At 41.9% G+C, this 24,824-nt stretch overlaps 1 protein-coding gene across 6 annotated transcripts in view; it reads right to left on the bottom strand.

Moving 5' to 3' along the window:
• HIVEP2 (HIVEP zinc finger 2) overlaps positions 1–24,824 on the bottom strand; it is a 216,231-nt gene that overhangs the window by 32,528 nt on the left and 158,879 nt on the right. For all 6 annotated transcript variants that reach the window (XM_040429257.1, XM_040429252.1, XM_040429253.1 and 3 more), the window contains one exon: positions 4,799–4,842. The gene's annotated coding sequence lies outside the window, so the exon portion shown is untranslated. The remainder of the gene's footprint in view (positions 1–4,798; positions 4,843–24,824) is intronic.

Raw genomic sequence — 24,824 nt, 5'->3', positions numbered from 1 at the left:
TATGTTTTTTCAAAGATCAAAAGCAAAAATAGCTCCTCCTATGTCCCAACGCATGCGCAGAGCGGAAAACGTGATCCGGCAACGCAGCAATTTCCAGAACACTTGGTACCGGATCCGGCATTAATACATCTCTATGGAAATTAATGCCGGATCCAGAAAGTGCGGTAGTGTTTCGGGATTTTGTCTGGAAAAAATACCACAGCAAATGCTGTACAAGGGACAGAACGGAAGACATCCTGATGCATACTGAACGGATTGCTTTCCATTCAGAATGCATTAGGACAAAACTGATGTTTTTTTTCCCCGGTATTGAGACCCTTTACCAGATTTCAATACCGGAAAAGAATAACGCTAGTGTGAAAGTACCCTAAACTAGTGAAAGCTCACTTTAAGTTGTAATATGTCAGCTTGAGTTTAAAAGAAAAAAATCTTGGAAAATAACACTTTCCATGCACCTTGATTCACATCATTTTAAAAATTAGCAGCACAAGTGTGAATTTTCCAGGAATAGCATAGTCACATAGCTACTGAAACATCCTTGTAATTGGCTGATTAGGTTCAGTTCCTGTGCAAATTTAACAAACCAACAATAATAATAATAAAAAAAGAATAAATAAAAGAAAATTGATACAATGACATCATTGTCAGCAAAGTAGAACATGCTACATTAGTGTTTGGTCATATAATTCCTGGAAAATATCCTATTATTAAAGAGTAACTAAACCTTTATACAAACTTTTAATATGTTCTCCCTAATAAAACTATCTCTAATATACTTTATTAATCAATTTTCTATCTTTACTACAATTTTTCCTGGAGCGCAATCATTCTCTGTGCGCTGAAAACTCTGTTCTCTGTACACCACTGACAGCTCAGCGGTGTACGGAGTACATTTTATGAATGGGGCCGCAACAGCGCTGGGCAGGAGCGCATATTGCTGCTCCTGCCCATACCCCCCAGAGGATTACCAACTCTTGGCATAGCACATGGGAACCCTGTACTCATGCCAGGATTAGCTGAGTGGAGTGGGCTCCTGCTTCTGCCTGCTCCGCTAAGCTAAGAGCTGACATGCAGTTGTCGTAGATCAACGAAGCAGGAGCTAATCCTGGCATAGTACATGAGTACAGGGTATGCCAGGAGTTAGTAAACCTGCATATAATTTATACACTTACATCTGCAGCCCTATGAAGTGCTATCGGTACAGGAGGGAGGTGTTATCAGTGACTGGCAGCTATATCTGTATGCACACTTATACACACAATGCTATCAATCACTGATAACACCTCCCTCCTGTACCAATGGGTATTCATAGAGCTGCAGGTATAAATGTATACATTGCAGGTTTTATTGAATGTTTTCCCACAAAAATATATATAAATCTTCTCATTTCCTACTGCTGCTCCTAAAATATGGCACTGTCAGATTGCATTGCATTTTTTGGTGACAGGTCCTCTTTAAGGGTTGGTTCATGAGCTCCCTTAAACTGCTTCCTCGCTCCCCCCAGCCTACCTGTACCCTCCATGTTTACCCTTCACCTCTTTCTTATCCCAATTCTACGGTTATTAGCCTAACTCATTAACGTTGGCTGACTAGTCTTGTGGAAGCTATGACCTTGATAACTGTAGCACACTTTTCTAATTTGGAAGTATGCTTCAATATAGCAAATATATAATGGACAATGCTTACTAGTACTAATATCTGTGTACATGAATTCTCTGTTTTCTTCAAAAAAAAATCTATAAAAACAATTGTAAAAAAAAAGACGCTAGGTTTGTAGGGCATTTAATATTTTACTATTGCCAAACATGTAACATGTTAATACAGTGTTTATCACTTCAAAAAACAAACACAACAAAAAACACCTCAGAAAGTAAGAGTGTCTTTGAAAAAATAAAATAAAAGCGTAGTTTGCCACTACCCTTTAGGATAAGCGCTAAATGTACAATAGCTAGCGTCTACCTCAATCCTCCACTACTATTTCTGATATTACAGGACATTTTGGAAGATTGTGAGAGTTAATATTTGTTCTTTCACTCAAGGAAAGGCAATAAAACATCACAGTATATGAAAAATCTGAAAAAATGACCATGAACGTTGTTTTGGTCCGCATCCGAGCCGCGTTTTTTGCAGCTTGGAATGCGGACCCATTCACTCCGTGTACTGTCCGCATCCGTTGCTCCATTCCGTGGTCCGCAAAAAAAATATAACCTTTCCTATTCTTGTCCATTTTGTGGACATATCCCCATTTTCACCCCGGCAGCCCCCTTGACTTGAGCATCGGAGCAGTTCATGCTCCAATGCTCTCCTTTGCCCTGCGCGATTTCTGGAGTTCTGGTGATGAACCGGGCTCTCCATCGGGCTGCTGGTTGGAGGCTTCTGCTCAGCAGTGATCCCGGTAACGTCACCAGCACTGATAGGTGGGCTTAAGCGCTGCCCTAGCTGTAAAACGGCTAGGGCAGCGCTAAAGCCTGCCCATCAGAGTCAGTGACGTCACTGAACACACTGCTGGTGGGAAGCCTCCGCCCGACAGTGTGCTATTGTAAATAAAAGAGCCCTTGCGATCCAGCGCAGGGCAAAGGAAAGCTTCGGAGCATGAAATGCTCAGGGGGGCTGCCTGGGTGAAATCTTCGGCAAAGGAAAGCTTTGGAGCTAACATCAGGGGGGCTGCCTGGGTGAAATTATGGGTATGTCCGGGTTCAGAGCTGACCCCTTTAAAAGTGTGGAGCTTTTCTACATACATGTGTAGTTTAGTGGGAATCATTTTACGTAGAGTGGCACAGATTAAGTAATCCTATAGATAAACTTAGACTGGTTGTTTAGACCTGCAACAGATTTATCACAGTGGCTCAGACTGGATGATAAATGTGCGGCAGGTAAAGATAATTTTGTCTAACTTTGTACCAACTATTAGTTGGTTTACTTTGAGACAGAATTTGGTGCAATGGTGCTTCTTAGGGCATACCCCTTTCAAGTGAAGTTCTTTACTTCCCACTAATCTCCGCTGCATTTCGAGCAAGTCAGAATTTTTTTTTTAAACCCTCTCTGAGCCAACTTCCAATTTCCACTACCTTTTAGATTCTTTGTGCAGACACATTAGTAAATTTGGGTCAGAGTACGTTCATTTGAACACCATTTTCTAGTCTAAATATAGATATAAGAAGTTGAGTAATTGTGTAACTCTTGTGTTAAAAGTCTGTATTACAGCTCGTCTACAGTCACGTGTCTAAGATTTGAGCTAAGCTCCTATATTGCAGTGGCCCAGTTTTTTTCCCATTTCAGATTAATGTACAGTGTTTGGTATGAGTATGAAGATGATAATTCCTACAATGCTAGAAAGGCATTCTGGGCAATGACTCCTCTGAAACCATCAGAACTGTAAAGGCTACTTTACTTTAGGGTACTTTCACACTTGCGGCAGAGGATTCCGGCAGGCAGTTCCATCGCCGGAACTGCCTGCAGGATTCGGCAATCTGGACGCAAACTGATGGAATTTGTCAGACGGATCCGGATGCGGATCCAACTGGCAAATGCATTGAAATACTGGATCCGTCTCTCAGGTGTCATCTGAAAAAACAGATTCATTTTTTTTGCATTTTTAAAGGTCTGAGGATCCGTTTTGCCGAAACCCTTAATGCTGGATTCGGCACTAATACACTTTAATGTAAATTAATGCCGAATCCGGCAAGTGTTCAGTATTTTTGGCCGAAGAGAAAACTGCAGCATGCTGCGGTATTTTCTACGTCCAAAAATCGTAATTGGGACTGAACTGATACATCCTGAACAGAATGCTCTCCATTCAGAATGCATTAGGATAAAACTGATCATTTTTTTTCCGGTATTGAGCTCCTGTGACGGAACCCAATACCGGAAAACAAAAACGCTACTGTGAAAGTACCCTTAGTACAACATACGTAAGTAATGCAGCATACTGTATTTACTGTTATTCAAGTTTTTGTGTAAAAGGTAACATGGAGTTCAAATACAATTATACTCTTCATTGAGACATGTCAAATGCTCCTTAGCAACAGATGACATTATTTGTGTAACAAGACATATAAATGATATTACATATGTATTATATTATAGAACTAGGGCTAGTTTCACATATGCAGCAGAGCGTCCAGCAAGCTGTTCAGTTAGAGACTGATACGGCCACCTTCACGTTGGACCTCATTGACTATAACGGGGTCTAACAGAGATCCGGCCACTCTCTGGCAAAATATGCTGAGAAACGGACAGACAAAAACCACTGTTGGACCTACTGACTTGAACACCTGGCCACAGGTGTGAAAGTAGCCTAATAAAACCTTAGCATGCAAATGTGGAGGGGAATCAGATTTTAAAAGTTATCAGGTGAATTACAACAAAGTATGTTTTCTTCAAAATGCTACAAGCCCTGTTCTTGGCATTGAGTTGCACCCCTGTTGTCCATGTGTTAACTCAAATATTCTGTATGTTAGATTTTTGTTGATTTTTGGCATACTAGCACTTCGCCTCAATACCACAGGTTATTTTAGACTGCTACAAATTTAAATTATTCCAGTTATTTCCTTAGCCGTAGTCACTGGATGAAGATGTACTGCTGGATATCTCAATCTGTTTATTTTAGCAATTTCCATTGATCTACTATTAATCAGAAGGTGCACATGCATACAAGATATGAAATACACTTAAAAATACACTCACATACAAGATGTGAAATACACAGTTTCACTACTACTACATCCTGTGCGAAACAGACTCTACATTATATCTGCAGTCATCAAGAGTAAGATAAAAAAAGTCTTTCTGTAAGTACCTGTTCCTTTCAGAAATATCATACACATGGTTGCGCTGTGATGTCTGCAAAAGAAAAGAAAAGGTGATCAGAGTTATAGCACTTGACACAGAAAAGAAGCCCAGAAAAGGGACAATATATTCAACTTTTGAATTCCCTTACATGTAAGTTTTTGGGCAGACCTCATGTTTGCATAATGAAAATCATTGCACCCAGCTGCCAAGAATAACAAGAACAGGAAATGAGCAGTGAAAGCTATTTGCTCTCTACAAGACTGAGTTATTACGTTGCTCTTCACCTGACATTTTATTTTTTTACACCTTTGCATCAATTCAGCCTTCTTAAACAGAGAGGAGCTTCCTACAGTGCACTCCATCTGTGGCACAAAAGGTAGAAAAAAGTGTCCAGCCATTGTATGGGAGTACATAGAAAGCTGCCTGAGCCAGTCACCACATTTGTAGTCCTTTTGAGTGCATATAGTATAGTGGACACTGTTAGATGGAGTCAATGTAGAAGAGTCAGATTAGGGGATGTGATAGGCCACCCTAAAAAGCAGTGGTTTTTAGGGAGCACTGAAAACGGTGAGTTGGTGAACTAAAGGGGTTTTCCGAGATTTTAATACTGATAACCTATTTTCAGGATAGGTCATCACTATCTGATCTGTGGGGGGTCTGACACCTGGGACCCCTGACGATCAGCTGTTTGAGAAGGCATAGGCGCTCCAGCGAGTGCCATGGCCTTCTCCGTGCTTACATTGTACAGCAGCTGTGCTTGGTATCACGCTGAGTGAGAAGTTCTGATTATAGAAGATGTTAGCCACAAAGTATCGTAAAGCATCAAAATAGCTTTATACAAGTAAAATGAAAGGTAATAATTATAGTCTAGTAATTATGTAGTGCATACTTACAGAGATACCGTAAAATGTTGATGTGGTGGAAATTTTGGAGAACATGACAACAGGAAACTTGGCCATATTTGTTATCACAACTGCCACTTTGATTTTGCTGAATATTTTCACAATATTACTGCAATTTCTGTTGTAATTTGTGCCCAAAAAAATTACCACTTCGGCAAAACAAAGTGAGATGACAATATCCCTGTAAGTAAATTAAACTTTACCACTAAAATTTGGCTACTGCTCTAACTTCTGATTTACTAATATGCTGCCAATTTTACATTCGACACAAAGTTACACAAAATTTAAATTTTGCACAGTTGGTGGGAGAACCTGTCATGATATCAAGACCATCAAAGGCTATAGTCTGTAAATGGTATACAGAGAACAGGATGTTGTGAAAAAAGACTGTAGCCTAAAGGCAGGCACACTGGGAAGCCACAGGGACTGTAAATTTGCTAATATTTCAGCTATAACCCTATAATTAACAGACAGCAGAAGATCCAGTAACCCGACCATCACATAAGAAGCCAGAAAATAAATGTTTTGGCAGTATAATTTTCAATTTTCCTCATTTTGAAATAATGACACTAAAATGTGACAATCACAAATAATCACATAAACAAATTGTTTCTATACATATTTTTCACAGGATTTTTAATTCTTTATCACAATAGGGGTTAAGGCTTCGTTCACATCACCGTTCAGCCTTTCCGTCCTCCTGCCCTGTTTAGGGGCAGGAAAACGGAAAGGACAGATTCGGCACATAACTGAGCTGAACGGAGCCCACGGACCCCATAGACTACAGGGTGGGCCATTTATATGGATACACCTTAATAAAATGGGAATGGTTGGTGATATTAACTTCCTGTTTGTGGCACATTAGTATATGTGAGGAGGGAAACTTTTCAAGATGGGTGGTGACCATGACGGCCATTATGAAGTCTGCCATTTTGAATCCAACTTTTGTTTTTTCAATAGGAAGAGGGTTATGTGACACATCAAACTTATTGGGAATTTCACAAGAAAAACAATGGTGTCCTTGGTTTTAACGTAACTTTATTCTTTCATGAGTTATTTACAAGTTTCTGACCACTTATAAAATGTGTTCAATGTGCTGCCCATTGTGTTGGATTGTCAATGCAACCCTCTTCTCCCACTCTTCACACATTGATAGCAACACCGCAGGTGAAATGCTAGCACAGGCTTCCAGTATCCATAGTTTCAGGTGCTTCACATCTCGTATCTTCACAGCATAGACGATTGCCTTCAGATGATACGAGATGTGCAGCACCTGAAACTACGGATACTGGAAGCCTGTGCTAGCATTTCTCCTGCGGTGTTGCTATCAGTGTGTGAAGAGTGGGAGAAGAGGGTTGCATTGACAATCCAACACAATGGGCAGTACATTGAACACATTTTATAAGTGGTCAGAAACTTGCAAATAACTCATGAAAGAATAAAGTTACGTTAAAACCAAGCACACCATTGTTTTTCTTGTGAAATTCCCAATAAGTTTGATGTGTCACATGACCCTCTTCCTATTGAAAAAACAAAAGTTGGATTCAAAATGGCCAACTTCAAAATGGCCGCCATGGTCACCACCCATCTTGAAAAGTTTCCCCCCTCACATATACTAATGTGCCACAAACAGGAAGTTAATATCACCAACCATTCCCATTTTATTAAGGTGTATCCATATAAATGGCCCATCCTGTATAATGGGGTCCATTAGGTTTCCGCTCAGAAGAAGATTTTGGAGCGGAGACAAAAGTTGTGCATGCAGGCTCAGAAAAGCTCAAAGGTGATGTGAACGAAGCCTAAGCAGTATATTGTAACTGACCTAAAACGCACTAGGAAAATGTAATAACTCCAGAACTGAATTTACTTGAAACCCATATCAACACCTTTCTTAGCAGAGCAGTTGTTGAGAAAGCTGTTCATGCATATTTATCTCCTCGGGATGTAAAATATTCACAGTGATATACAACCTGATTTTAGAAGATCTAGCGCTGAAATGTTGATTTTGTAATACAGTCAAAAAAAATGAAGAATACTTTAAGACCATCATGCAAGTTATTAGCCAAACCAGTAACTATGATGTTCAGATGAGTGTTTTGAACACTTCCGAAGCCACAGGAAAAGTCACGTTGTGAAACTCTTTATCACTTAAGAGACACAATCCAGATTCAGAAAGGAGAAGACCAAGAAGGAAGTCAGTCAGTGGGTGCTGATTTCCATTACAACAAAGCTGCATCACCAATGAGAAAAATAATATTTCCAGTAATCATTAAAGAGTTGGTCAGAGTTAAATAAAAACTAAGGCAGCCCTTGTAATTGGTCTAAAATATTCAAAGAATCAATAGTGAGTCCTTCCAGCTCTGCACTTCAGTCCTCCCCTGCTGTTTATCTTCCTGTCTGCAGTGGTGATGCTCAGTATATACAGGTCAGCGCTCCAGCCAGTCACTGACCTTAGCAGTGATATCCAGTGTATTGCTGAGGCTGGCGATTAGCTGCACGGTGACCTGTGTACTTGGAACATCACTTCTGCAGTCAGGAAGATGGCATCAGCTGCAGGGATGACAAAGCAGGGAGAAGAGGGGTCCGCGTAGATTCTTTTATTGTACACCACTTACAGGAGCTGCCCCAGTTTTTATTGAGCTCAGACAACAACTTTAAGCCTTAAAAAAAGAATAAAAAGATACAAAATCTTGTTATAATGAGACTGTAGTTATGCATCTAGAAGGCTATAAGCATTCCCGTGCACTAGGCTCAGCCTGATGCGCCGTGGACTCCTGGCAGTGACTTCGCTCAACGAAGCCGCTGCCAGGAGTCCGCGGCACATCAGGCTGAGCCTAGTGTGCAGGCGCTGTATCTGGCAGAGGGACGGGTAGGATTGCGGAGGCGGCGCTGAGCTAGGAAGGCAGCGCTGGGCACCGGACGGCGAGGGGTGTGGCTGGGCACCCTGTATTAACAGACCTCCCCTTGGGCACCTTAAGTGAGTGATTGACAGGTTATAAAAACAATTTTTTTGTGCAAATAGAGCCACAGTGAAGTTTAATAATGCCAGCTTAGGATTCTTATTATTACTCCGGACATGAGCATATGTTTAGGTTAAAGAGGTAAAATCTCATGACAGAATCCCTTTAAAGGGGTTGTCCGGCTGCTCATGTCAAAGGGGCTGAGTTGGGGAAGAAGCGGATATGTCTGAGCTTAGCTCCATACAATTTTAGTTTTTATTAAAGGGACAGAATTACTTAAAACAAGTAATGATTCACAGATCCTCCTGTCCCGGGATCACCCGGCTCTATTTCTTGGGTCCTCTTGATATGGAAATGTGACCGCTCAACCAGCCACTGGCTGGCTTAGGGCCCTTTCACACTTGCGTTGTTCTGTTCCGGCATAGAGTTCCGTCGTCGGGGCTCTATGCTGGAAGAATCCTGATCAGGATTATCCCCAATGCATTCTGAATGGAGAGAAATCCGTTCAGGATGCATCAGGATGTCTTCAGTTCCGGAACGGAACGTTTTTTGGCCGGAGAAAATACTGCAGCATGCTGCGCTTTTTGCTCCGGTCAAAAATCCTGAACACTTGCCGCAAGGCCGGATCCGGAATTAATGCCCATTGAAAGGCATTAATCCGGATCCGGCCTTAAGCTAAATGTCGTTTCGGCGCATTACCGGATCCGACGTTTAGCTTTTTCTGAATGGTTACCATGGCTGCCAGGACGCTAAAGTCCTGTTTGCCATGGTAAAGTGTAGTGGAGAGCAGTATACTTACCGTCCGTGCGGCTCCCTGGGCGCTTCAGAGGGACGTCAGGGCGCCCCACGCGCATGGATGACGTCATCGCATGGATCACGTCATCCATGCGCATGGGGCCCTCTGACGTCATTCTGGAGCTCCCCGGGAGCCGCACGGACTGTAAGTATACTGCTCCCCCGCTCCCCACTACTACTATGGCAGCCAGGACTTTAATAGCGTCCTGGGTGCTATAGTAACACTGAACGCATTTTGAAGACGGATCCGTCTTCAAATGCTTTCAGTTCACTTGCGGTGTTACGGATCCGGCGGGCACCTCCGGCAAATGGAGTGCACGACGGATCCGGACAACGCAAGTGTGAAAGAGGCCTTACATCTGGCTAAGGGTTCATGCACACGACCGTATGTATTTTGTGGTTCGCAAAACACGGATCCACAAAAAATACAGATGACGTATTTTGCGGAATTCAACAGCTGGCCCCTAATAGAACAGTCCTATCCTTGTCCGTAATGCAGAAAATAATAGGACATGTTCTATTTCTTTGCTGAACGGACATATGGAAAAGGGATGCACACTGAGTCATTTCCGTTTCTTTTGGGACCCCACTGAAGTGAATGTTTCCGCATATGGGCCTTAATAAAAAAAAAAAAAAAAAAACTGAACGGACACAGAAACAAAATTAATTAGTGTGCATGAGCCCTTGGGCTACTTTCGCATCTGCGCTTTGGTTTCCGATTTTGAGATCCGACAGAGGATTTCAAACCCAGGCCAGAACGGTTCAGTTTGATTTAACCAATGAAGATGCATCCGTTCTATTAGGATGCAGTTGTGTTAAATCAAAATGGAACAAACTGGATCTGTCACTAAAAACAATGTCAGTCAATGGGTGACAGATCTGTTTTTTTTTAGGACCAGAAAAAAACCGGCCACAAAACGGAATGCAAACAGAACGGAATGCATACTGATCTATCCTAAATGGAACATACTCCATTTACAATACATTGGCCCTAAACGGAACTGTTTTGGCTCGGTTTTGAGATCCTCTGCCGGACCTCAAAACCATAATGCCAAAACTGTAATGTGAAAGTAGCCTAAGTGGTCACATTTCGTGTGTCAAAAGGGACCATACAGTAAAGACTGGCAGTGTACCAGGAAGGGCCATTTTAAGTGCCATCTTGAGGCTTTTAAAGGGGTTCTCTGAAAATGATTTCAAATGGCCAGCAGCACCCTGGACACGTTGCCTCCACTTGAAGAGCTGCCTGGAGAGGGATGGGGTGGGGGGTGAGTGGGCCTCACTACACACTACAATGAGTCAGCTTGCTTAGAAATGATGACATATCATAGGCAGGATCGCATCATTACCACCTATTGTAGAGCAGTGTAGTGAGGCCTCACTACCTCACCCCTCCAAGGCAGCTCTGGAAGTGGTGTCAACCAGTCCTCCTCATATTCTAGGACAGATTGCAGGTCACCATTTTAAATCGTTCCCTAGAGAACCCCTTTAAGTAACGCTCTCTTTATTTCCAACCATTATATATAGCAGCAACAGTGTTGTATATGCAGTAGTAGGATGCCATCCCTGTGCACCCTGGGGTTCACAATTCTCATGGGTGATGGGATGAAAACATTAGGTCAAGCCCATGACTTTGTTTTACAAAGTTACACAAAATACAAGTTTAAAGGGATTCTACAGTAAAACAAGGCAATGTATATTTAGAGGAATGTTAAAAAATACTGGGGTAGATTTACTAAGTATGTCTAATATTTAGACTTACAATCTTAGACTAGACAGTCTAAGAATGTACCACGCTGGATGATAAATATCATGCATGTTTACACTGTCTAGTCTAAGTTTATACCACCCATTACTTACTTTGCAATATAATTTTTGGGCATAATTTTGGCCACAGAAACATGCCCTTTCGGCAAACACAAATGTTTTTATCTATGTCACGGCCTTTTGTTGGGTAAGGTGAAAAAAATGTTTAAAACATTACATAAATGTGGTGCAAGGCATGTCTACCATTTATTTTTGCCACAAATTGCACCAGAATACGGCCAAAGTTTGATTAGTGAATCTCCCCATAGTTAAAGGGATTGTCCAGGATTTTTATATTGATGGTCTGTCCTCTAACTATGCCATCAATATCTGATCGGTGGTGGTCTGACAACCTACACCCCTGCCTTCCAGCACTAGAACTATACAGCTCTGTACACTGTGCTGTGGACGGAACTGGCTGCAGCAGCACTGCTCCCCACTAAAGTGAATGGGAGCAGCACTGCAGTAGCCAGTTGAATTCGCTACACAATGGACAAAGCTGTGTAGTTCCAGTGGATAGGTCCTCAATATAAAAATCCTGAGAAACCCCTTTAATTCCAAGAATTACGTTTCAATTAGTATCTACTGAATACAAGCAAGGATACCTTGGATTTGAAAACCTAATGTACCAGATACTTTAATATTTGTGAAAATAAACTCTGGTGACATTTCTCTTTATTTTATAAGGTCTATGTATTAAATGGAACGAGCTAACTAATAAAACCCAAATATTATTGTAGGTACTTTGTGTTCATATTTATATTGGCTAACAAAGAGGAACATAAGTTTTATTGGTCAAGTTGTACCCATTACAAGACGCGCTCAAATGACTTCACTTCCTAACTGAAATCTGGAAAATGTGATAATAACGTCAACGCTGATGGAAGAGATGCTGTTTTACAATTGGTACAGAAAATAATATGCCTCAAAATTAAAAAATGTATTGAGTTTTTCTACTGATAAATTCTATTGGGAAAAGATAAAACATAATACAGTGACATTACTATTGCATATTTTCTAATACATAATTAATAAAATGCCTTCATCTTAGTTTCTCAGTCCTTATATCAGTTCTTCTAGTTCTGTTGTAACAACAGGACTGACAGCAGAAAACAGCTGGTGTCCGACTGCATACCATCAGTAAGTGCCTGCTCCTCAGTGCAGGAGACAGCTGCATTTACATGCAGTGATCTCCTCCACAGTATGGGGAGGAGGGATCGCTAATGCCATTGCTTGGCCCCATACAGAATTATTGTTTGCCAGCAGCAGAGAGCGATTAGACGCCATCATCTGCTGCTGGCAAACAATGATTTTGGAGACTGCACAAACTATCATATTAACCGATGAATGAGCATTTCACTAGTTCGTCAGGTAATCGGCAGCACCTCTACACTGGCAGATAATTGCCACGAGCCATCGTGTGAACACTTATCAGTGATTATCTGGCTAATGTTTGGCCAGTGTAATGGGATCTGATGCTGCAGTGGTGAACTACAACACTGGTGAATGGTGACAATTTAAACTCACCACTGAGCTGAAGTGGAGGAAGAAAAAGAAAATGGGTGTACAAATGCCGGTCTTAATATCCCCCAGAGCTTCCTTGCTGTTGTATGTGGAATAATCTGTTAAATTATCAGTGTTTTCTTTAACGCCTTTAAAGAGGACCTTTCATCTGTTTTACTTATAGGAGCTAAATACCTGTACTTGCGGGGTACCCCCGCTGATGCTGCCACCCAATTTTTTAGTTTAAACATCGCTCCTACGCCCCGCAGCTCCCTCCTGATGTTTTTTCTCCCTGGTTGTGACGCTCTCCGATGTGATTGCATTGCAGCACAGCAAGGGAGAAATAGCCGCCCATTGAGAAACCCTGGCGTCTCCTCCTCCCTGTTCCAATGCTCAGTATTTGCATACTGAACGCGAGAACTTCAGGCGGGCGCAGCGGGGCGTAGGAGCGATGTTTAAAAAAAAAAATAATGAGTGGCAGTACAGGTAATTTCCTCCAAAACGAGCAGAAGTCAGGGCTTTTTGAGCCAACATGGAGGATATTAAGGACATCTGGGTCAGAGCTCAGTTCCATGATAGGCCTTTTTTACTCTGATAGTGGCTAACATAACAAGGCTAGCATTCAGTTGGACACAAACCGAGGTGCAGGTATATAAAGAATGGTTAGCGGATATAAAAATGTCAGGAAATCCAAATGTTATCCAACCTGAACTAATGTAGGGTCAGATCACTCTAATGTAGGGTCGAAAGCCCTCTTAAGTTTAGGTAGGAAAGGACTAAAGTGTGATGCTAACAAATTCGGCCACCACTTAGGATCCAAATTAAGAAGTGATAACTATTACATAGAGAGGGGTCTTTGCTGTCTTTAACGTGAACGTGTAAAGACTGTCGAAGAAGTAACGAGCACTCCATGAGAGCGTTGGCTAAGGTCAGGAACTCCGGGACATGGATGAGAGAGAATTTCTTAGAACAGTAAATAGGGAGGCCATCAGGGCCAGGGATTTTCCTGATAGGGATCAAAGAAAGAACCTCCAGTATTTCCTGCAAAGTGAAAGGATGGGACTAGGACAGGGTGGCTTTGTCAGTGTCTGAAAGTGTAGGGAGGAGTGCAAGAAGGATTCAATGAGCGAGTTCAAGGTGGGGGTGAGTGATGAATCTTCAGTTTCCAGATTATAGAGCGTTTTGTAAAATGAATGAAATTCTGTTGCTATCTCTGAGGAAGAAAGTACAGAGCCGCCAGATCTAGTTTTCATTGAGGAGATGAAGGATTTTTCCTTGTGCTTTTTGATCAGTCTAGACATGATTTTAGAACCTCTATCCCCATGAGCATATATTTAATATTTAGACAATAAATAAGCTTTAGCTGACCAAGCATTGAGCACATCTTTAAGTTGACTCTTCAAGGACTTGAGTTCGTCTTCGGTTTGAGAGGTGGGGGAGTGCTTATGTAGCTTTTTGAGGGAACAAATCTTGGTAAGGAGGGAATTAATCTGTTTTTACTGTTGTTTTTTTAAACCTGGAACCAAGGGAAATTAGTTCACCCCTAATGAAATCCTTATGAGACTACCACAGAATGGGCGTAGCTATTTTAGGAGAATTACTGAGATTAATGCATTCAGACAATATATGAGAAAGCAGATCCACATTTTTTAAAATAATCTATGAAGCTATCATTTAGCGGCTATGGCCTCGAGTGAGTGGAAGAGATTTGAGAAAAACAGCGTCACCAAAGAAGGCAAATTAATTTCTAGTAATGTAATTAAGTGCTATGGAACCAACTATATTCGTAAGCAGGCAATTTAGGAACATGGTATGTTTAAAGTGAGTCGCTTGTAGAAAAGCTATGTCTAAGTTAAGTTTACGTAAGGTATTGAAGACGTCTTTTTTTGGGGGGGGGGGATTCATGTCATTAATATTAAGATGTTTAATATTAAAGAGGTGGGTTTAATGGATTCCATGAGTTCATTAAGGGGGACGGTGTATACACTTCAAGTGCCAGCAAAAAATCTGTGCCAAGAATGTACCATTAGGGAACAAAATACAACTATTCACATAAAGTGCCACCAGAGATGGCGAAGAAGCAAAAGAGGAAAGCATGCATACACGGGGCGTGAGGAGCAGCCCAACAGTGCATACTGGCCATAACACACTTCTCTTTTCTTTATGGAGAGGGGAATGGAGCAGGAGGCCTATAGTAAGCCTGCTAGATCACAAGTGACAGCAGGTAACATGCTGTCAGGTATGAGGGTTGATAACAGTAGTGTAACTGAAAAGAAAGACTCTTGTATATGTAATAAGTTCCCCATAAACTACATGTAAAAATTCCTTAAATCTTATCACTTACTTAAATTGGAAAGGAATAATTCTTAGTTGCGTCACGGGGACTGAGAGAGCCAGAAGAATCGACCCATGTCAGGAAACAAGGACATGAATAGTTACATACTTAAGGTATAAGGTATACTCAAGATTTAAGAAACATACAGGGAGTCATAGCTTAGGTATCAAAAGGGCCCCATATACAAGTAAACACAGAGAAAAATATAAAGAAGCCAAAAGCAACCCCTAAGCAAGAGCTCAAGTTGCCCAAGTTACTAGTGGAGTCTTGCTATTGAGTTGCCAGCGTTCACGCTTGTGTAAGTCAGGCACAGCTGTGTTGAGTTAGACGGGAAGCCAGGATGGGATGTTCAGAGGAGCAATATCCAGAATAGCCCAGAGTTTTTGCAGATCGGTCAGGGTTCTCACAGTGGATTGGCGACCTTCTTTAGATGTAGTTAGGCTAAAAGGATAGAGCCAGAGTACAGGAAGCTTTTTGGCGCACAGAGTGTCTATAAGAAGTTTTAATATTTAGTGCTTCACCAGGTTGCTTTCAGCAATATGCTGAAACAGTTGCACCTTCTGCGTGGGAGACGTCAGGGGTTTCTCTGGCTTTTTGTAAAATAGTGGCAGTGTCCACAAAGCTGAGCAGGCCAAAAATGACATCCCTAGGAGGGTCAGTTGAAGGGCTCATGCACACAAACACATGCTGGCCGGGCCGCAATTTAACTTGAATAGGGTCTGCATGCACTACTTCTTTGCGGTGCAAAGGCATGGACAGTAGATCGCCGGAAGCACTCTGTAGTGCTTCCGTGGACTTCCGATCCGTGCCTCCAATCCACACTGCACTGTATACAAGAGAACATTGTGATACGGTGCAAACATGGCCAGTGCTCGTATATTGCGGACCCACTGTTTGCGGGCTGCAATACGACCACAGCTGGGCAACGGCTCAATAACTTGCTCACCCTGTCTTTACCCAATAGAGAGGAAAATTTCCTGAGCAGTCTGCTTCGGTTATCCTGATCTTCCAACAGAAGGAAAGCTTGGTTCAGGTGATCCTGGTGTGCAGGCAACTTAGCCTGAAGACCTTTGATATGTTGTATCATAAAAGAGTGAGACATATCCAGAGATTCAACTCTGTGGCTGATTTGTTTAACATCAGCTTTGATGTCAGCCAGAACTTTCATCACAGAGAATACAGCTTGAGTTAAAGTGGTTATCTCATGATTAATGTAAAAATAAAAATCAGAGATCATATAGTACATGACCATCTCTTTTCAACAAAGCTAGAACCAGCCCTGAACCTCACTTTGCTCTGATAGATTTATATCAAGCTAGCAGCTCAAGTTTTCAAGTTAACTAACTGATCTATGGGTGTCCAACCACTGGGACCCCCACTGATCCTGAGAATGAGAGTCCCATTCCCGTCCTGATGGAATAGCAGGCTGAGCATGCACCCTGCTGCTTCATTCATTCTCTGCTGTACTGCGGAAACAGTGCTAAATTATTTTTGGTAGTCCCTGCCACTCCACCAGGACAGGAGAACAAACCCTAACGATTAGTTGGTTATCCTGTGGACAGGGGATAACTTGAAAATTTGGCACAACCTCTTTAAGGTACCAGATTAATCCCTGGTATGTATATGAAATGTTGTGGCACTCCTCTCTTGATTTTCCCCATTTGTACAGCAGCCCTTTACTTATTTATTTCCATTTTTTCTTCCCCATTGTGCAGGATAACAATTATATTTATTTTTCTGTTTTCTATTGTTTATTTTTATCTGTAAAATGAATGAGAAAGGGCATGATTTAAAATAGTAATACTTTATGGGATTTCTTTTAGATATTTGAAAACTTTTATTTTTTTTCCTTTTAGGGTACTTTCACACATGCGTTGCTGGATTCCGGCAGGCAGTTCCGTCGCAAACGGAAACTCTGATGTCTTCCGGAAAAAAAGGATCCGGTATTTATATTTTTTTACATTTTTAAAGGTCTGTGCATGTGCATACTGGAAGACTGGATCCATCAATGTGGCACTAATACATTCCAAAGGAAAAAACGCCAGGTCCGGCATTCCGGACTTTGACGCACGTGTGAAAGTACCCTTAGGGAACTTGAACATGCAATATTAATTACACACAGCACTGTAGTTTATGGTGATTGTGACATCTTGTGGTTTAATAGGATGATTACAATGGCAGACCAGTGAACCTTTACATGGACCTAGCCTGCTATGACAATCCAATCCTACCCTCCATGATTTTAACGTGGGTGGTTTGAACAGGGGTCAGAGGGAGCCCCTTTCCTCTGACTAACCACTTAGATGCCACATTTGCTATTTACCACGCCATCGGAGTAGATAAATGTCCGTGATCGGAGTTATCACCAATCACAGACACTTTATGTGGGTTTCAGTTGTGTAACACAGACGTCACCCACCAGCTCCTGAGTCGACATTGTAATAGAACTGTTACAATGGCAAGCCTAAAAGCCTTTACAAGGATCTGGCCTTCCATGACAACCTATCTGCAACTCTCTCTGCAACTGCCGCATCCTCTGCACTTTGATTGACAGGGTTAGACATGGAAAACTTCACCTGGTCTTGTCAATTAAATTAAAGTGGAGAGGCAGTTACAGAGAGAGCTAAGCCTCTAGGTGTAATAACAACGCTCCAGTTGGTCCTAGAGGCTCAATTAAAACTTCATTTTTCTCAGCAATGCAGCCACATATGAACATGGAACCAAGACAGATGCCTTCAGCTGCCAAGTGCACAAGTAACAGGTCAGTCAGTTTCATAGGTACAAATCTGCTGACAGATGCCCTCTAAGTTTAGATCTATTTCAATGCATATCAATTCCCATCCACTAATATTGTTAATCGAAGAACATTTAGAATGTGACTTTTAAGAACAAACTCACAGAAAAAAAGATCTGGTTGTCAATGGAATCTAAGAGAACTGTTACAACATGTTTGGCATAGCTTGGTTCCTTTAAATTACACTGAAACCATTTACAGTACATTGTAGCAGAATCTGACACCTTATATTATGGTAACAAAGACTCGTGTGACCAAAATTAGAATTTGAGATGCTTTATCATTTATACAAATATTTACATTGAAAATGTAATTCAATAAATCTGCCAATGGCAAATTTGAACCGTCAAGTGATGTCCAGATTTCATGCTTCAATACCACACATAACAAACTAGAGTGGATGGAAAATGTTTTCCGAAAAGCATGGCGCACTCCCAGAGTCAAACTAAACACAGACTTATTTCCACAGGATGGCTATAAAACTCTTAGGTGGTGCCAACTTCATTTCTTTAGACACCTTCTTTGCTGGCAAGTGCTATTGGCCTGGCCCTGGCTAGTCTCCTATTGAATACGTTAATTGTATGTGTACAACGCCAAGATACAAAGCATATTGAACTGCCTAATGCTCCCATTGTGTTCACGTGGACTAGACACATATTTCTATTATATTAAACTCTACTGGTTATACATCCAAAGTTGGAGGGCAGCATGTATGACACTGCACACAAAAAGTTCACCTTTTATGCTGCGAATTTCCATGTACCACTGGAAAGCAGTAGGACAAACTGGCCAAAACTATCACCTAGGACTTTGACCTTCATGAACCACTCAACGTGTTTCCCTGGAAAACTTCTTTGATTTGCTGCTATTACTATGCACACAGTTTGAAGGAGTACTTCTGCTTTTCAGGTACTCTACATAAACTATTAGAGAACTACAAAGTTGAATCGCAATAATTTATGTATTTCCTAGGGAACATGGCAATAGTGTATGCCGTTAGGAAATACTGAGCCATGTCAATGTCCAGATTTATACAATATTAATATTTTTATTTATTATTAAAGCGCCATTCATTCCATGGTGCTGTACATATGAAATGGGGTATACATACATAATACAGACAATTGCACTAAGCATAAACAAGACAATTTACAAACTGGTACAGAAGGAGAGAGGGCCCTGAGGGCCCTGCTTACAATCTACATGATAACCAATGGTTGCAAAGGTGGGGCTCTGCCCTAATATGAGGTAAATTTTGAATCTCATCAGATTTATTCCCAGAGGGGCCAACAATCATTTCTTCTATGTTAGAGTCTAACACAAGGGCCAGTTTAATAAGAATCCAATTAACATGAAGAAACCCAAACCTCATCAAAGCTTGTCGTACTCTGTAGGTATTAAATGGGCTTTCTGAGACTAGAATATTGATGGCCTATCCTCAGGATAGATCATCAGTATCTGATTAGTGGGGTTCTGACAACTGGTACTGCCACTGATCAGCTGTTTGAAGAGGCCTCAGCACACCAGTGAGCGCTGTGGCCTCCTCACAGCTAACCAAGCACAGAGCCATTCCTACTGTAGAACAGGCCCATTCACTTGAATGAGACTGACCTATGCCTAGGCCATGTGACCGATGAACATGACACCACTGGTCTAGTAGGACGACGCAGCACTCACTGGTGCACCATGGCCTCTTCAAACAGCTGATCGACAGGGGTGTCAGGAGTCAGACCCCCACCAATCAGATATTACTAGCTTATCCTAAGGATAGGCCATCCATAATGTACTCCAGGAAAACCCCAGATGTTGTGTCCTACACAATGGCCATTATGTCTTACAGGGATTGAGAGCACTGATCCAGGAGCCAGCAGATTTACTAGCTAATATTCAAAAAAGTGCAGAAATGCTAAGAATATTGCTGTTGCTCATAGATCCCGGCTATCTATACAACAGAAGGCTAAAGGCTCTTTTAGACAAACTACCTGAAAATCGTGCGTGCACTGGCGTGCGTGCACTATTTTTTAAATACACCACACACTGATGGCTAATCTGGGTGCTAACCATTTTTAACGCATACTCGTTCACTTAAAATCGGCGAGTCTTGCACAAAAATCTGTTTTGCTGTGATCTTCTCTGAACGGACCAATGGTCCGGGCAGGTCATTGCACTTGTGAGTTGGCCCATTGACTATAACGGGTCAGTATTCAGTCTGGATGCTGGACGTTCTACACTGACAGCACATGGAAGTGAACACCACTCGACGGAATGAGCCTTATCACATCTAACCAAATGTAGCACCAACTTACTTGAGTTTACAGCTGATATACACATAATCAGCCGCTAATTCCTGCACTGACCTCTGGGTTCTTTTTCTTATGTGTGGCAATTCAAGAACGCTTTGACAAGGAATATTGCATTGGAATACAGGCAGCAAGAAGAAAACAGCAATAGCTGAAAATGCTAATGAACAACGAGGGGGCCAAAGACTGCCACAGGGGGTTACGCACACTAGGACTAGGGCCATGGCTGCTGTGTGTGGATTTGCTGTTTTTCCAGGCAATATGAAGTGTGAAATGATGCTTATGACCTGTTCGCTGCAAAGCAGACATAAAAGCTACATAAGATTTCTTGTGTCTACTTACTGGAAAACAACAGGGATTTATTTTTACCTCATACATCTTCATGTTGCAAGTATAATGCCAGGACCCAATAATTTTATCTGAATACAGCAATCAAACGCTCACAGAAACACTAGCAATCAGGAGCTGAGCTTCATTAAATGCCATCATTATTCTTCTTGGGCCTTTTATTGACATGACTTCTACCAGACTGGAGAAAATGCTACATTCGTGACCACTAATTGTTCTGATTGAAGCGGAAAAAAGCTGCTGGATGACTCTGTGGCAAATGTATTGCTGCAGCCTTACCACATACCACAAAAAGCAGAAAGAACATAATTCAATTCTATAAATTGTCACTTTCTGTGGCCTTAAAGACAAATATAAAAAGCATAAACTAAGCCAACACCACCATCCTTAGTCTCAAGCTTCATCCAGTTACACTGGTAAAAAAAAATACTAATTTTAATGACAGGAACAGGAAGTATGGGTCATATTGGTTCAATATCTCGATCCTACCAGGACTTAACAGCAGCAGTAATATGAGGACAAGATAAGTATTTAGTGACAAGGTTTCCATGACAACTCTGCAACAATGGTTGTCATCAGCAGATTATATCTCAGCAAAAACGTAAAACTTACAAAAATGGTTTTCACCTTTTTGATGTACGTACAGTCAGGTCCATAAATATTGGGACATCAACACAATTCTAACATTTTTGCCTCTATACACCACCACAATGGATTTGAAATGAAATGAACAAGATGTGCTTTAACTGCAGACTGTCAGCTTTAATTTGAGGGTATTTACATCCAAATTAGGTGAACGGTGTAGGAATTACAACAGTTTGCATATGTGCCTCCCACTTGTTAAGGGACCAAAAGTAATGGGACAATTGGCTTCTCAGCTGTTCCATGGCCAGGTGTGTGTTATTCCCTCATTATCCCAAACACAATGAGCAGATAAAAGGTCCAGAGTTCTGTCACCGCCAGTTCTGTGAGAAGGTCTGGCAGACGTCCTTCTCTACCTCTTGCATGATGTTCTTTGTTTTGGTTTCACTTTGTCATCTCCTTTCCTTCTCCCAGGTGTCACCTATTTAGACTAATCGTCTCCCTTTATATTCCCTCCCATACTGCCTCACTTTGCGGTTTATACTACTTCCTGGATGAAGTGTTCACTGCTGGAGGCTGCTGCTGCTGTTTACTCAGATAAGTCTTTTCATGTATTTTGTTTCCTTGCTGGCTTGATTCTAGGTGACCCTGACTCCGTCCGTATTAAGTGCAGGGAGCCGGTGGTCGTGTCCCCTCACTATTATTGGGTTTTCAGGTGTCACACAGTCTTAGGTACGTGGGGCATGAAATCGTCTACCATTGAGACCCTTGCATGGGCATAGCAGTCAGGGAGAGCTCTTAGGGTTTTATAGGGCTCACCTATATTCTCCTTAGTTTGGGATCAAGCCAGTCGGACGTTTATTCATAAGTTCCAGCTATCTGCAACATCATCCGTGATAAGTTCATTTCAAGTGTGCTATTTGCATTTGGAATCTGTTGCTGTCAACTTTCAATATGAGATCCAAAGAGCTGTCACTATCAGTGAAGCAAGGCATCGTTAGGCTGAAAAAACAAACCATCAGAGAGATAGCTAAAACATTAGGCGTGGCCAAAACAACTGTTTGGAACATTCTTAAAAAGAAGGAAAGCACCGGTGAGCTCAGCAACACCAAAAGACCCGGAAGACCACTGAAAACAACTGTGGTGGATGACGAAAGAATTCTTTCCCTGGTGAAGAAAACACCCTTCACAACAGTTGGCCAGATTGCTGGATCCGGCAGGCAGTTCCGGTGACGGAACTGCTTGCCGGATCACTCTGCCGCAAGTGTGAAAGTACCCTAAGGTATGAAAGGGTATCTAAAATATCTTCAGGCATGGTCTCTAACAGTGTACCAACTTTTACAAACGTCCTCAAAACTGAGAGATATATTTGCCTTCTGTCAGGCCTAAACCACATGACGGTTACTGGTACAATAACTGGTAATTATTGCACTGTGGGTCCTGCATCAAGTTCTTCCCTTAAAGGTGACAGCTCAATACATGTTAAATATCACCACAAAGAACCTCCTTCAGAATCTCACATAGGTTCTCACAGTCTTTCATTATAGACTTTTACAGCAATGTGGTTTGTACTTATGGTACATTACAGCTTGCTAAGGGCTCATTATTTCAGAATGCGAATCACATATGAAACCTGCCTGAAATTCAGCACAGAGGATGTTAGATGACTGCTTTCACTCTGCAAACCTCACATTTTCCATCTGAACAGGTTTCTAAGTGCACTTCCTGTCACAAGTCTCAGTGAAGAAGCTGAAGAGAACATGGCACGGATGTCCACTCTATTCTTTCTTTCCATAGATGAAACTGTATGGAAGTGTGTTTTATTTAAAACAAAAAATTAAGAAGTGAAATGGTCCTTAAATCATACAGACATTTTGTGCACCGCGTGGATTTTAATATTGTCCATCATCTTTCCACATCCATGTACTGTATCTGACCAACACCAATATTGTTCTACCTGAGACAATTCTCTGCATTTGGGACTGAGGATTTTCCTCTACAGTCACTGGAACACAACACTAGACATGATTTTTTGTTTACTAAATTATACTTCTTAGGCCTTATGCACACGACCGTTTTTCGGGTCCGCATCCGAGCTGCAGTTTTTGCGGCTCGGGTGCGGACCCATTCACTTCAATGGGGCCGCAAAAAAACATGCCAAAAAAATATAGCATGTCCTATTCTTGTCCGCGCTTTGCGGACAAGAATAGGCATTTATATAGAAGGCTGTCCGTGCCGTTCTGCAAATTGCGGAACGCGCACGGACACTATCAGTGTTTTGCGGTCGTGTGCATGCGGCCTTAGGCTGGTGTCATACGAAGGTTTTTTGGGGAGTTTTTTTAGGCCGGCTGCTGCAGTGACCAGCCTCCCTACTGTAATCTGCGATACTAGGGAGGCTGGTCACCGTCGCAGCCCACTATTGGCTGCTCCCCCTGTTGACAGACGATTTGATCCCCGCTATGGAGAGATGCAGAGGTGGCCGTGCAGGAATCTGGAGGGAAGCAGGTGCCTGGAAGCAGGCAAGTATGTTCTAGAGGAGGGGCCCAGGCATTCTGGGGATCATTATAGGGATCAGATAATCCCTTTAAAGGTACGGCCACATGGTCTGGTTTCTGCGTGCAGGTTTGAAAGCCAAAAGCAGGAGTGGATCAGAAAAGGAGAGAAAGTATAAAAGACAGATATGACATTCTCTTCAATTTACTACTGGTTTTGGCTTCTAAAACTGCATGCAGAAACCTGACTATGTGGCAGTCCTCTTACTACTGTTAGGCCTCTTTCACACGGGCGTGTCCGGATGTGTCTCGGTGCATTGCGGCAAACCCGCGCGAGTAGGAACGCAATTGCAGTCAGTTTTGACTGCGATTGCGTTCCGATGTTCAATTTTTATCGCGTGGGTGCAATGTGTTTTGCACGCGCGTGATAAAAAACCGACTGTGGTACCCAGACCCGAACTTCTTTACAGAAGTTCAGGTTTGGGTTAGTTGTAGTGTAGATTGTATTATTTCCCCTTATAACATGGTTATAAGGGAAAATAATAGCATTCTGAATACAGAATACATAGTACAATAAGGCTGGAGGGGTTAAAAAAAATTATAATATTTTTTAACTCACCTTAATCCACTTGTTCGCGCAGCTGGCATCTCTTCTGTCTTCATCTGTGAGCAATAGGACCTTTGATGACGTCACTGCGTTCATCACATGGTCCATCACATGATCCATCACCATGGTGATCCATCACCGTAATGACGTCATCAAAGGTCCTATTGCTCACAGATGAAGACAGAAGAGATGCCGGCTGCGCAAACAAGTGGATTAAGGTGAGTTAAAATATATATTTTTTTTTTTAACCCCTCCAGCCCTATTTTACTATGCATTCTGTATTCAGAATGCTATTATTTTCCCTTATAACCATGTTATAAGGGGAAATAATAATGATCGGGTCCCCATTCATTTTTATGGGGCCTGCGTTACGAGAAAAACGCACAAAGATAAGCATGCTGCGATTTTCACGCAACGCACAAGTGATGCGTGAAAATCACCGCTTGTGTGCACGGCCCCATAGAAATGAATGGGTCAGGATTCAGTGCGGGTGCAATGCGTTCAACTCACCTTAGGGGCCTTAGGGTACTTTCACACTAGCGTTTTTCTTTTCTGGTATTGAGTTCCGTCACAAGGGCTCAATACCGGAAAAAAACTCATCAGTTTTATCCT

The sequence above is a fragment of the Bufo bufo genome, chromosome 4 (assembly GCF_905171765.1).
Source record: "Bufo bufo chromosome 4, aBufBuf1.1, whole genome shotgun sequence".
NCBI classification, from domain to species: domain Eukaryota; kingdom Metazoa; phylum Chordata; class Amphibia; order Anura; family Bufonidae; genus Bufo; species Bufo bufo.
The sequence above is the reverse complement of the archived record's forward strand: the minus strand, read 5'-3'. Positions and strand labels throughout refer to the sequence as shown.